The following is a 10,166-nucleotide window of genomic DNA, read 5'->3' as shown; positions in this document are numbered from 1 at the left end:
TAGGGCACAGCTATAGGGTTAAGCCTCTGACTGACCTGTTGGCAAAGCCACAAACAAGTCCCAGCTTAGAGGGCACAGTCCTCTTAGCAGAATTAGGCTTGACCTTATGACGCTCCCTAGTTCTTACCTGGGTAGCTAATGGGCTGTGGGAGGTGCAGCAAGTGCTGCCAAAACAAGTGAAACTAACAAGAACATTGTAACTATGGTGACCACTACCTTGTTTACCTCTGAGTATAAAATAAAGGCTCAGCTTGCTTCTGGATCTCTCTCTGTGGCCTCAGGCAGGCACAGGAAGATCCACCTAGACCCAGATTATTCTCTTTGTCTGTCATTTCTTCATCCATTCGCTGCCCTCACTCAGGCTTGTGAACCCTTGGCTGAGCTGGCTCAGCACATCTTTTATTTATTTATTTGTTTACTTACTTATTTATTTATTTATTTATTTATTTATTTTTCTTTTCTTCTGATCACTCATTCTCTTTCTACCTCCTCTATACTGAACAATGGCCCGTCTCCTATTTATTTAATTCCTTAACCTTACTTTCTGTACATAAGCTCTGCCTCTATAGAGCCTGTCCTCTCTGTTTTTCAGAGTATTTGTTATTTGTATTTTTTGGTGTATTTGCTTATATTGTGGTGTTTTCAACTCATATCTATCTATATATCTATTTTTTCTCTTTTTTCTTTTCTCTCTTACCTTTCTTTTCTCAATACCATTTTTGCCATTTTTTCTCGCCTAATTCTATTTTCTCTGGTGTTCACTTTTATTGGAGATATTGGTGACATGAGTATATTTGTGTTTTGTTACATTTGTGTCATGTCTTGTCGAGTTGTACTTCATGCTGTTTGGTTTACGTGGTAGAGAGTGAGCTACATAACCAGACACCCTGAGAGGAGACTATATCCACAAATGGGCAATAGCACTCAAGACCCAACTATACCAAGAGAACCAAAATATTCCAAGTAGGGGTCATCCCTAGCATACCCAGCCCAGAAGACCAGAGAGATTGCACCACTGCACCTCACAAAACATCTACTATAGAAAACAAGCTTAAAAAATCTGGGTGACATAGAAGTTTGATCTAATATATAGAAATAATCACAAAGGAACAGCAAAAATAGGGAGACAAAGAAACAACCCCCATAAAAAGAAAAGGAGGAATCACCAGAAAAGGAAATAAACAAAATGGAGGCAGGTAATTTGTCAGAGATTGAATTAAGAGCAATGATTATAAGGACGCTGAAAAGGATGGAAGACAAATTCAACAACATGTGTAAGAATCAAGGGGAAATGAAGAAAAATCAAAAGGGAATGAAGAATGACATAGATGTAATAAAGAACACAATGGAAAATTTCAATAACAGACTTAAAGAAGCTGAGGACCACATCAGCAAGTTAGAAAACAAGGTAGGAAAAAACAAACCAACAAAAACAAGCAGAATAGCAACTGAAAAAAAATCTTTAAAAGAAGGAAAAGAGTCTCAGGGAGCTTTGGGACAAGATGAAATGAAACAACATCGACATAATAGAGGTGCCAGAAGGTGAGGAAGCTGAGAAAGGAATAGAAAACCATTTGAAGAAATAATGACAGAAATCTTCTCTAATTTTGGGAAGAAAAAAGCCATACAAGTCCAAGAAGCACACAGAGTCCCAAACAAGATGAACCCAAAAAGACCTACACCAAGACACATCATAATTAAATAGGCAAACATCAACCACATAATAAGAATCTTAAAGACTGCCAGAGAGAGACAAAAGGTTACCTATGTGGGATCTTCTATTAGACTATCAACCAATTTCTCAACAGAAGCACACCAGGCCAGAAAGGAATGGAATGAAAATACAAAGTGTTGCAAAGCAAGGGCTGAATCCAAGAATACTATACCCAGCAAGGCTATCATTCAAAATTGAAGGGGAAATCAGGAGCTTCATAGACAAAAAAAGGGCTAAGGGAGTTTATATCCACCAAGACAGCAATGTAAGAAATGCTAAAGGAACTGCTGTAAAAAGAAGAAATAGGGAAGAAGGAACACAAGCATAAAGAATTAAAATGGCAACAAACAAGTACTTATCAATAATAACTTTAAGCATAAATGGATTAAATGCTCTAATCAAAAGACATAGGGTAGCTGAATGGATAAGAAATCATGACCCATACATTTCCTGCCTACAAGATACCCACCCAGGACAAAGGAACGCAAAGACTGATAGTGAAGGTATGGGAAAAAAATGTTTCTGGCAAATGAAAATGAAAAAGGAGCTGGAGTAACAATACTTCTACCTGACAAAATAGACCTCAAAGTGAAGGTTATACAAAGAGATAAGGAGGGTCACTTCATAATACTAAAGGGAGCAATTCAACAAGAGGATATAAGTCTGGATGGACCTGGAGATTATTATGCTTAGTGAAATAAACCAGTCAGAGAAAGACTTATAGATATGATCTCACTTATATGTGGCATTTAATGAACAAAATAAACTGCAGAACAAAATAGAAACATGAGACAGACTTACAGTTGTGAGACAGGAGGGAGGGTGAAAGAAGTTGAAGAACATATAGGCATAACCCATAGACACAGATGACAGTGTAGTGATGGCCAGATGGAAAGGGTGCAGGGGCTGGGTGGAGGTGGGCAAGGTTGGGGGTGGGGATGGGGACATATGTGATCGTGTCAACAATAAAAAATAAAAATAAAAAATAAGCAAAATATAACCACATCAGTCCTTATAAGAGGTAGACAGGAAAGTCAGAGTCAGAGATCATAAGTTGTTACACTGCTGCCTTGGAAGGTGGAGAAAGGCGCCAGGAGCCAAGAACTGCAGGCAGCCTGGAGGACGCAGACAAGGCAGGGAAGCAGATTATCCAATGGAAGAAATGCTCCAGAAGAAATGAGCCCTACTGACACCTTCACTTTAGCCCAGGAGAGTCCATTTCACACTTCTGACCTCTACAATTGTAAGATAAGAAGTAGTCTTTTCAGGCACTAAGTTTGTAATGACTTGTTACAGCAGCTAAAAAAATTAAATTAAATTAACTAATATACTGTCTATTGAACCAAATGGTTCTCCCTGAAGCTTCCACTCATTGGTCTCTGGTCCACTTTGAAAGGTTTAATCCCTTTTCCATATGAGGACCCTTCAGTGATTTGAAGACCAAAATCTTGGCCTCACTAAAACATTCCTTTTTTCCAGGGTTTTTTTATTCTTAGCTCCTTCATCCTTTCCTCATACAACTGACTCCAACTTATTTTGCTTTCCTATTCAAATGTCTTAAAAAAAAAAAAGTCCCTCTTTGTTCTGTGGTTTAGAAGAGAATCCTGTTTCCAAATGTCGTCTGACCAACACAATGGTTTAATTCTTTGGTGGCAACAAACCCTGCTGACACCTTTAGCCCATCCCTTATTTTCCTTGAACTTCTATTGAACACTTGTCATTTGTTGATGATAGCCATTCTGACAGGTGTGAGGTTGTACCACATGGTCATTTTGACTTGCATCTCTCAGATGATTAGTGGCTTTGATTAGTGACTTTGACCATGTTTTCATATGTCTCTTGGCCTTCCTTATGTCCTCCTTTGAAAAGTATCTATTTAGGTTTGTTGCCCACTTTTTGATTAGGTTGTTTATCTTCCTTTTGTTAAGTTGTATGAGTTCTCTGTAAATGTTGGAGATTAAACTTTTATTGGTGATAACATTGGCAAATATGTTCTCCCATGCAGTAGGTTTTCTTGTTGTTTTGTTGATGGTTTCTTTTTCTGTACAGAAGCTTTTTAATTTTTTGTTTTGTTTTGTTTATTTTCTCTTTAGTTTCCATTGCCCTAGGAGCAGTATCAGTGAAGAAATTGCTTCAGTATATGTCTGAGATTTTGCTGCCTTTGGATTCCTCTAGTATTTTTATGGTTTCTCATCTTATGTTTAAGTCCTTTATCCATTTTGAGTTTATTTTTGTGTATGGTGTAAGGTGGTGATCTAGTTTAATTTTTTTTTGCATGTATCTGTCCAATTTTCCCAACACCATTTATTGAAGAGACTGTCTTGGCTCCATTGTATGTTCTTGCCTCCTTTGTCAAATATTAATTGAGCATATTGGTTTGGGTCGATTTCTGGGTTCTCTATTCTATTCCATTGGTCTATATGTCTGTTCTTGTGCCAGTTCCAGGCAGTTTTGAGAACAGTGGCTTTGTAATATTGCTTGACATCTGGTATTGTTTTTAAGAAGGCTAGAGAAGGGGAGAGAAGTTCCTAAGTAACATGCAGGAAGATCTGTTGAGGCTTTCCATGATAGTGTCAAGTTCTGTGAATGAGTGGTGGAAATAAAGAAAATCTAGGCTCCAGATCTAAAGATTTATGGAACAGGAGAGAGCCTAGGTGGGGCTGCTTTAGAATACTAGGAGAAAATATTCAGATGTTTATGTTTTAACCCAGCAATGTTCCAAAGCTCTTCAGTTCAAAAACATTTGAAACTTATATATAGACCTATGAGGCTAGAGGAAAGGCTCGAAGAGGAGGGAGCAGTCCCTGCAGCTTGTTCTAGGAATGCACTTTCCAGTCCTTCAGCTGCGTGGATTTAAAACTGCCACACTTTTCCTTAGAGGTAACATGCTAAGGTTTGGGTGCTCATGAGTTCTGCTTCTGATATTAGCAGGACAGTTAAGTAAGGGTTTGCAGTTTAGGAATAAAGAAAATTGTTTTTGGGAAGGGGGGATTGAAAAGACACTGTGGTGAGAGCAGTTTTTAGAGCACTAAGGGGAGTGAAAATGCTGGCTTTGGGATCTAAAGGCACAGTGAGGGATACCTTCACTGTGTCATAGAGGGGCTTTGTGAGAAGACTAAAGTTGGGAACCCAGGGGCAAAATACCCAGTGAGCCTGAGAAAGGAGAGTATTTACTGTCTAGAGGAGGGGACAGTTATGGAGGTGATAACATGTTACAGACTAAGGCAGGGGTGGGCAAACTTTTTGACTCGAGGGCCACAATGGGTTCTTAAACTGGACCGGAGGGCCGGAACAAAAGCATGGATGGAGTGTTTGTGTGAACTAATATAAATTCAAAGTAAACATCATTACATAAAAGGGTATGGTCTTTTTTTTCAATAGTTTTATTCATTTCAAATGGGCCGGATCCGGCCCGCGGGCTGTAGTTTGTCCACGGCTGGTCTAAGGTAATGGATCAAATTTATGGTGTGAGATTAAAACCCAGGTAGGTGACTGTGGTTTGGGATATCTGGGCTTCATGAGGGGATTCTCGGTAGCCTCAGTTGTGCCCCAAGGTAGAACAAGAAAAGAGTGGATAAAGGGGGTATTAGGTAAGAAACAGCGTAAAGGTGAGGTGGCTAATGGCTGTGAGACTAATCTATTAACCCCCATAATAGAGACTGAGGAGGGACAAGGGTCCCAGTGAATTTTGGGAGGTCAGACTAAGTGGCCCTAGTGTCAATTAAAAGGAAGACTGGCTTACCTGCCATCACAATTGTTACCCGAGGTTGTGTCCCGGTGATGTAAGTCTGTGGGCCCTTGTCAGTGCCTGGGCAGCTTCAGGCTTCAGTGGTCAGTTCCAGGAAGTCTGGGAACTCCAAACTGCATCCAGAGGGCAGCCTTGCTGGACTGGCTGAGGTCTCACCTGGAGGGGCCAGACTACAGTCTGATTTCCAGTGGCCTTTCCTTCTGTACCTTGGGCAGGGCCAAGGCAGGAGTCTCAGGTTTGGGCGGGTTTGACCCAGTGTCCTTCCTTGTTGCATTTGAAGCATGGGCCTGCAGGAGGCTTAGCCCCTGAGTTACCCTTGGTTGGAGGACTGGCACTTCATTTGGGGTTTTTAGAGCTGTGGCTAGGACCTGGAAGTTCTCTGACTGGGCCTTAGCCGTGGCCTGATCTTGCTTTTATTTTTGGAGTTGGGTGTCCTCATCTCTATTATTACAAATCTTAAAGGCCAAGTTAATGAGGTCTTTTCTGAGGGGTTTGTGGACCTGTGTCTATTTTTTGAAGTTTGTGGTGTAAGTCAGGGGCTGATTGGGATATAAAATGGGTGTTTAGAAGAAGGGTCCCTCTGGGAAGGTCGGATCTAAGGTGGTAAAGTCTGTAAGGCCTCAGTGAGGTGGGAGAGGAAGAGAGCTGGATTTCCTCAGGGCCCTGAGTGATTTCATTAGTTTATCATAGTTGACTGCCTAATGGACAGCCTTTTGAGTCTGGCAATGAGACAGTTGAGAATATGGCTATGGAACCAGTGCTCTGGAGAATTAAACTGAGAGTCCCATCTCGGGTCAGTTAAGGGGACAGTGTCAGTGCCAACCAGGTTGTCTTCACGTCCTGTCTGTGGGGTCATTGGCATGGTCCGGAGCTGTTAGCCAGATGTGCTCAATCTCCCCTGGGGTTAGTGAGGAGGACAGGATGACATAGCTGTCATGCCAGGTCAGGTCATAGGTCTGGGTCAGGTACTCAAATTTCTTGGTAAAAGTGGCCGAGTTGGTAAAGAAGACCTTAGTCTTTTTTCAGTCTCGGAAAGGTCAGTCATAGAGAATGGGACATGGACTCAGACTATGTCCTCAGTTCCTACGACTGCCCTCAGGGGTAAAATGGGAATAGGAGTGGCTGTTGAGGAAAGTGGTCTTTGGGTGGCCTGAGAGATAGTGTTAGGTGGGCAAAGTCTGTATTGGAAATTGAGTTCTCAGGATTTGGGCTCTCAGGGGCCAGGGTAGGTGGTTTGCTTAGGAGGATCTGGGTTTGGGAATCTACTGCAGGTGAGGAAAGGGGTGTGTAAGTGGGTGGAAGTCAGTGGTCTATAAGGTCAAAAGTAGATTCAGAATCAGAAGTGTTAGGGGTATGATGTTTTGTGTGAAGGAGAAGGATCTGATAAGTAAAGCAGGACTGACAGGGAGATGATTGAGAACAGAGGGTGAAAACCGGAATCTCTGACTATTTTCCATTGCTGACAGCAATTATTTAAATCACACAATATGTTAAAATCAAAAGTGCCCTTTTCAGGACATTGAGAATCATTATCTAGTTTATATTGTGGTCAAATAGTATTACAAAAGAAAATGAGGTGCTTGGGCCTGATCTCTCCTGTGAGTCAAAGGCAGTAGAGATTTTGAAGGAGACAGCCAAGAGGCATTGTTCAAGGGGACGTAGAGGGAGTGTTCCCCATGATGAGGAGAGTAAGCATGACCCATGAGGGGAAGGATGAGTGACACACCACAAGTCAAGGTGACTGTTTAGGGCAGGCATCCCCACTGCTAAAAAAATCGCCATGCGAAATGAGGGGTGACCCTCTGGATTGGGTGTCCCCATTCCAGAAAGACCTGAGGCCAAATAGCTGAGGAGTCTTCTGGCCTAATGCTAGAACCATTGAGACCAGAGGACTTTTGAGAAGTTATTGAGAGTAAGTGGGCCGAAGACTGGAGATGAAGGAAATTGTGGAATGTCACTCACCTAGAGAAGATTGGCTGGTGTGGGATGGAGGGTCAGTAAAGCAGAAGGAGAGGTTCCTGATCTGGCATCCTCCTTAGCTGGATGGGGAGGGAGGCCTAATTGAGGCAGGCAATCACGTCCGTCACCCGAGTATGATTTAGAAGTACCAGTAGCCCAGGTTGAACTGCTGCTGCCTACTGCTCTCTGAGTAGCAAACTTGGGGTGACCCAAATGGGGGCAATGTCGCCTCTTTCCCATGGAACCCTCCCAGGTTTTGACACCAAATGTTAGGGTTGCCAAAGGAGGAACACATGAGGCCAACAGTGTTAAAGAATTATAAATGTATTAGGTCTTCGGGAGGCCAGATGGGCTGAACTTCAAATGGCACCAGAACCCAGGGATGAGGAGTCAGAGATTAAGTTCTACGTGGGGCTTTTTTGCAGGAAACTCTCTGGGTGGGTCCAGATACTGGGAAAATCCAGAGGGGAGAAACAATGGTCTTCAGTGGAATAGGGTCTAAGCAAAAGGAGTATCAGTTGTAAAGGTCGGTTCTCAGGGAAGGGGTATCAATTCAATTATTTGATCAGACCTAACACACCTCATCATTTTGAAGATGATTTTCCCATTTCCTCCTTGCATCTAATATTGACACAAAGCTGTTAGTAATGTGATAGTTCTCCTTCTTTCTTTCTTTTTTTTTTTTTTTACATTGAGCTCTTACATCTTTGATACTCTAAAATTTTGCTACAATGGATATTTTTCTCAATTTCTCTTCTCCCCTGGAGCTATAAATTAGATCTTTCATTGGAACTCCATGTGTTAATATTTAAAAATACTACTTGCTATTTCTCTGGCTCAGAATTTCTTAGCTTATTTTAATATCAGTTGTTAAATTATCTGTGACTATTTCAATATTCAACCCATTTGTTAACTTGAATTTTCCCCACAGTATATCTAATGGAATCTTTCTATTTCCCCTTCTCATTTCAAGAGATACTTTTAGGGATTAAAAGTTTTAAGATTATGTCTCAATTTAAGTTATCTGTTGTCTTTTCAAATTGAATTTATTGCAGTGACATTGGTTAATAAAACATGAAGGTTTCAAGTATACAACTCAACAAAACATCTGCATACTGCATCAGGCACTCACCACCTATAGTCAAGTCTCTTTCAGTCCCCATTTGCCCCTTCTTTGCCCACTTCCACTCCACACATCCCCCTTTTTCCTCTGTCTTCAACTGTTGTCTGTGCCTGTGTCATATGTTTGCTTAATTCATACACCTTTCTCATCCAATCTCCTCTCCTCTGACAGCTGTTAGTCTGTTCTATGTAGCCATGCTTCTGTTTCTACTTTGTTAAATCTTTGTATTATTATTATGACTAGAGGCCCAGTGCACAAATTCACGCACCAGTAAGGCCCTTAGGCCTGGCCTGTGGGATCAGGCCAAAACCAGCTCTCTGACATCCCCCGAGGTGTCCTGGATTGCGAGAGCATGCAGGCCAGACCAAGGGACCCCACCGGTGCACAATCAGGGCCGGGGAGGGACTGGGGAGGTTGGCCAGCCTGGGAGGGACCGCAGGAGGGCTCCAGGGCATGTCTGGCCTGTCTCGCTCAGTACCGATCAGCTGGACCCCAGCAGCAAACTAACCTACCTGTCAGAGCATCTGCCCCCTGGTGGTCAGTGCACATCATAGCAAGCAGTTGAGTGGCCTTAGCATATCATTAGCATATTATGCTTTGATTGGTTGAATGGCTGACCGATGACCGGACACTTAGCATATTAGGATTTTATTATATAGGATACATGGAGTTGGGGTGAGCAGAATCTCCCTCTGGGGGCTCTTATCTAACGAAGTTTGAAGAATAAATCCATGGACTAAAAGATTTTAAATAAAAACGGGGGAGCTTATTGAAAGCATATACAAACACCCCCTGGGCAGGGGTCCCCTAAGGGGCCCCAAATGGGAAAAGCCTGCTCTTTCTCTAAAATGGGAAAAAAACCTAAATCCTGTTCTGAGTCTTTTATCTTTGGTTTATATATGCTGGCAGCTCTTTGTCTGAACATGACCCTTTTTCATTGGAACTTTCCTTAATTTATTTCCCCTGTGTTTTCCTAATTGGTCATTCTCTTGCATAGTAACAGTTTCAAAAGTCAAAGCCCACCTGGTGTCACCCGCTTTCTCTCCCCCTTATCTTGCAACATTCCTCTATCCTCTGTGTATATATGGCTTCCTTTTGTAACATTTCTCCATCCTCTGTGAAAGTCAAAATAAGCATTCTGGTTTTGGAGCTGCCTCCTTCCCTTCATATATGCATTCCTCTCCCATGGACCCACTTTTCCATAAAACTGCCTGTCCTGTCTCAAATTCTTATCAGTGATATTCCACATATAAATGAAATTACATGGTATTTGCCTTTCTCTGGCTGGCTTATTTCACTTAGCATAATAATTCCATTATATATTGGCTTTCCTAAAGTACATTTCTGGATATTTTACATATTAATTTACTTAATTCTCTCATTAACTTTATGAACTAGGTACTATTAACCCTACTTTAAAGATGACTACATTGAGTCAATGATTGAGGCAAAAACTTGCTCAAGGCCATGGAGCTAGTAAGTTTGGAGCCAGGACACAACCCTATGGAGTACCTTTCCATCCCAGGTGGTACTAGTCACCCAACTTGCATGCTCATTGCTTGCTCCTGAAAGTAATTACCCCAATAGCTGCTAGCTTGCCCACAGTGGATGGCGTTGGCACA

This window comes from Myotis nattereri (genome assembly GCF_964212035.1).
Source record: "Myotis nattereri genome assembly, chromosome: 3".
Taxonomy (NCBI): Eukaryota; Metazoa; Chordata; class Mammalia; order Chiroptera; family Vespertilionidae; genus Myotis; species Myotis nattereri.
Note: the sequence above shows the minus strand (reverse complement) of the source record.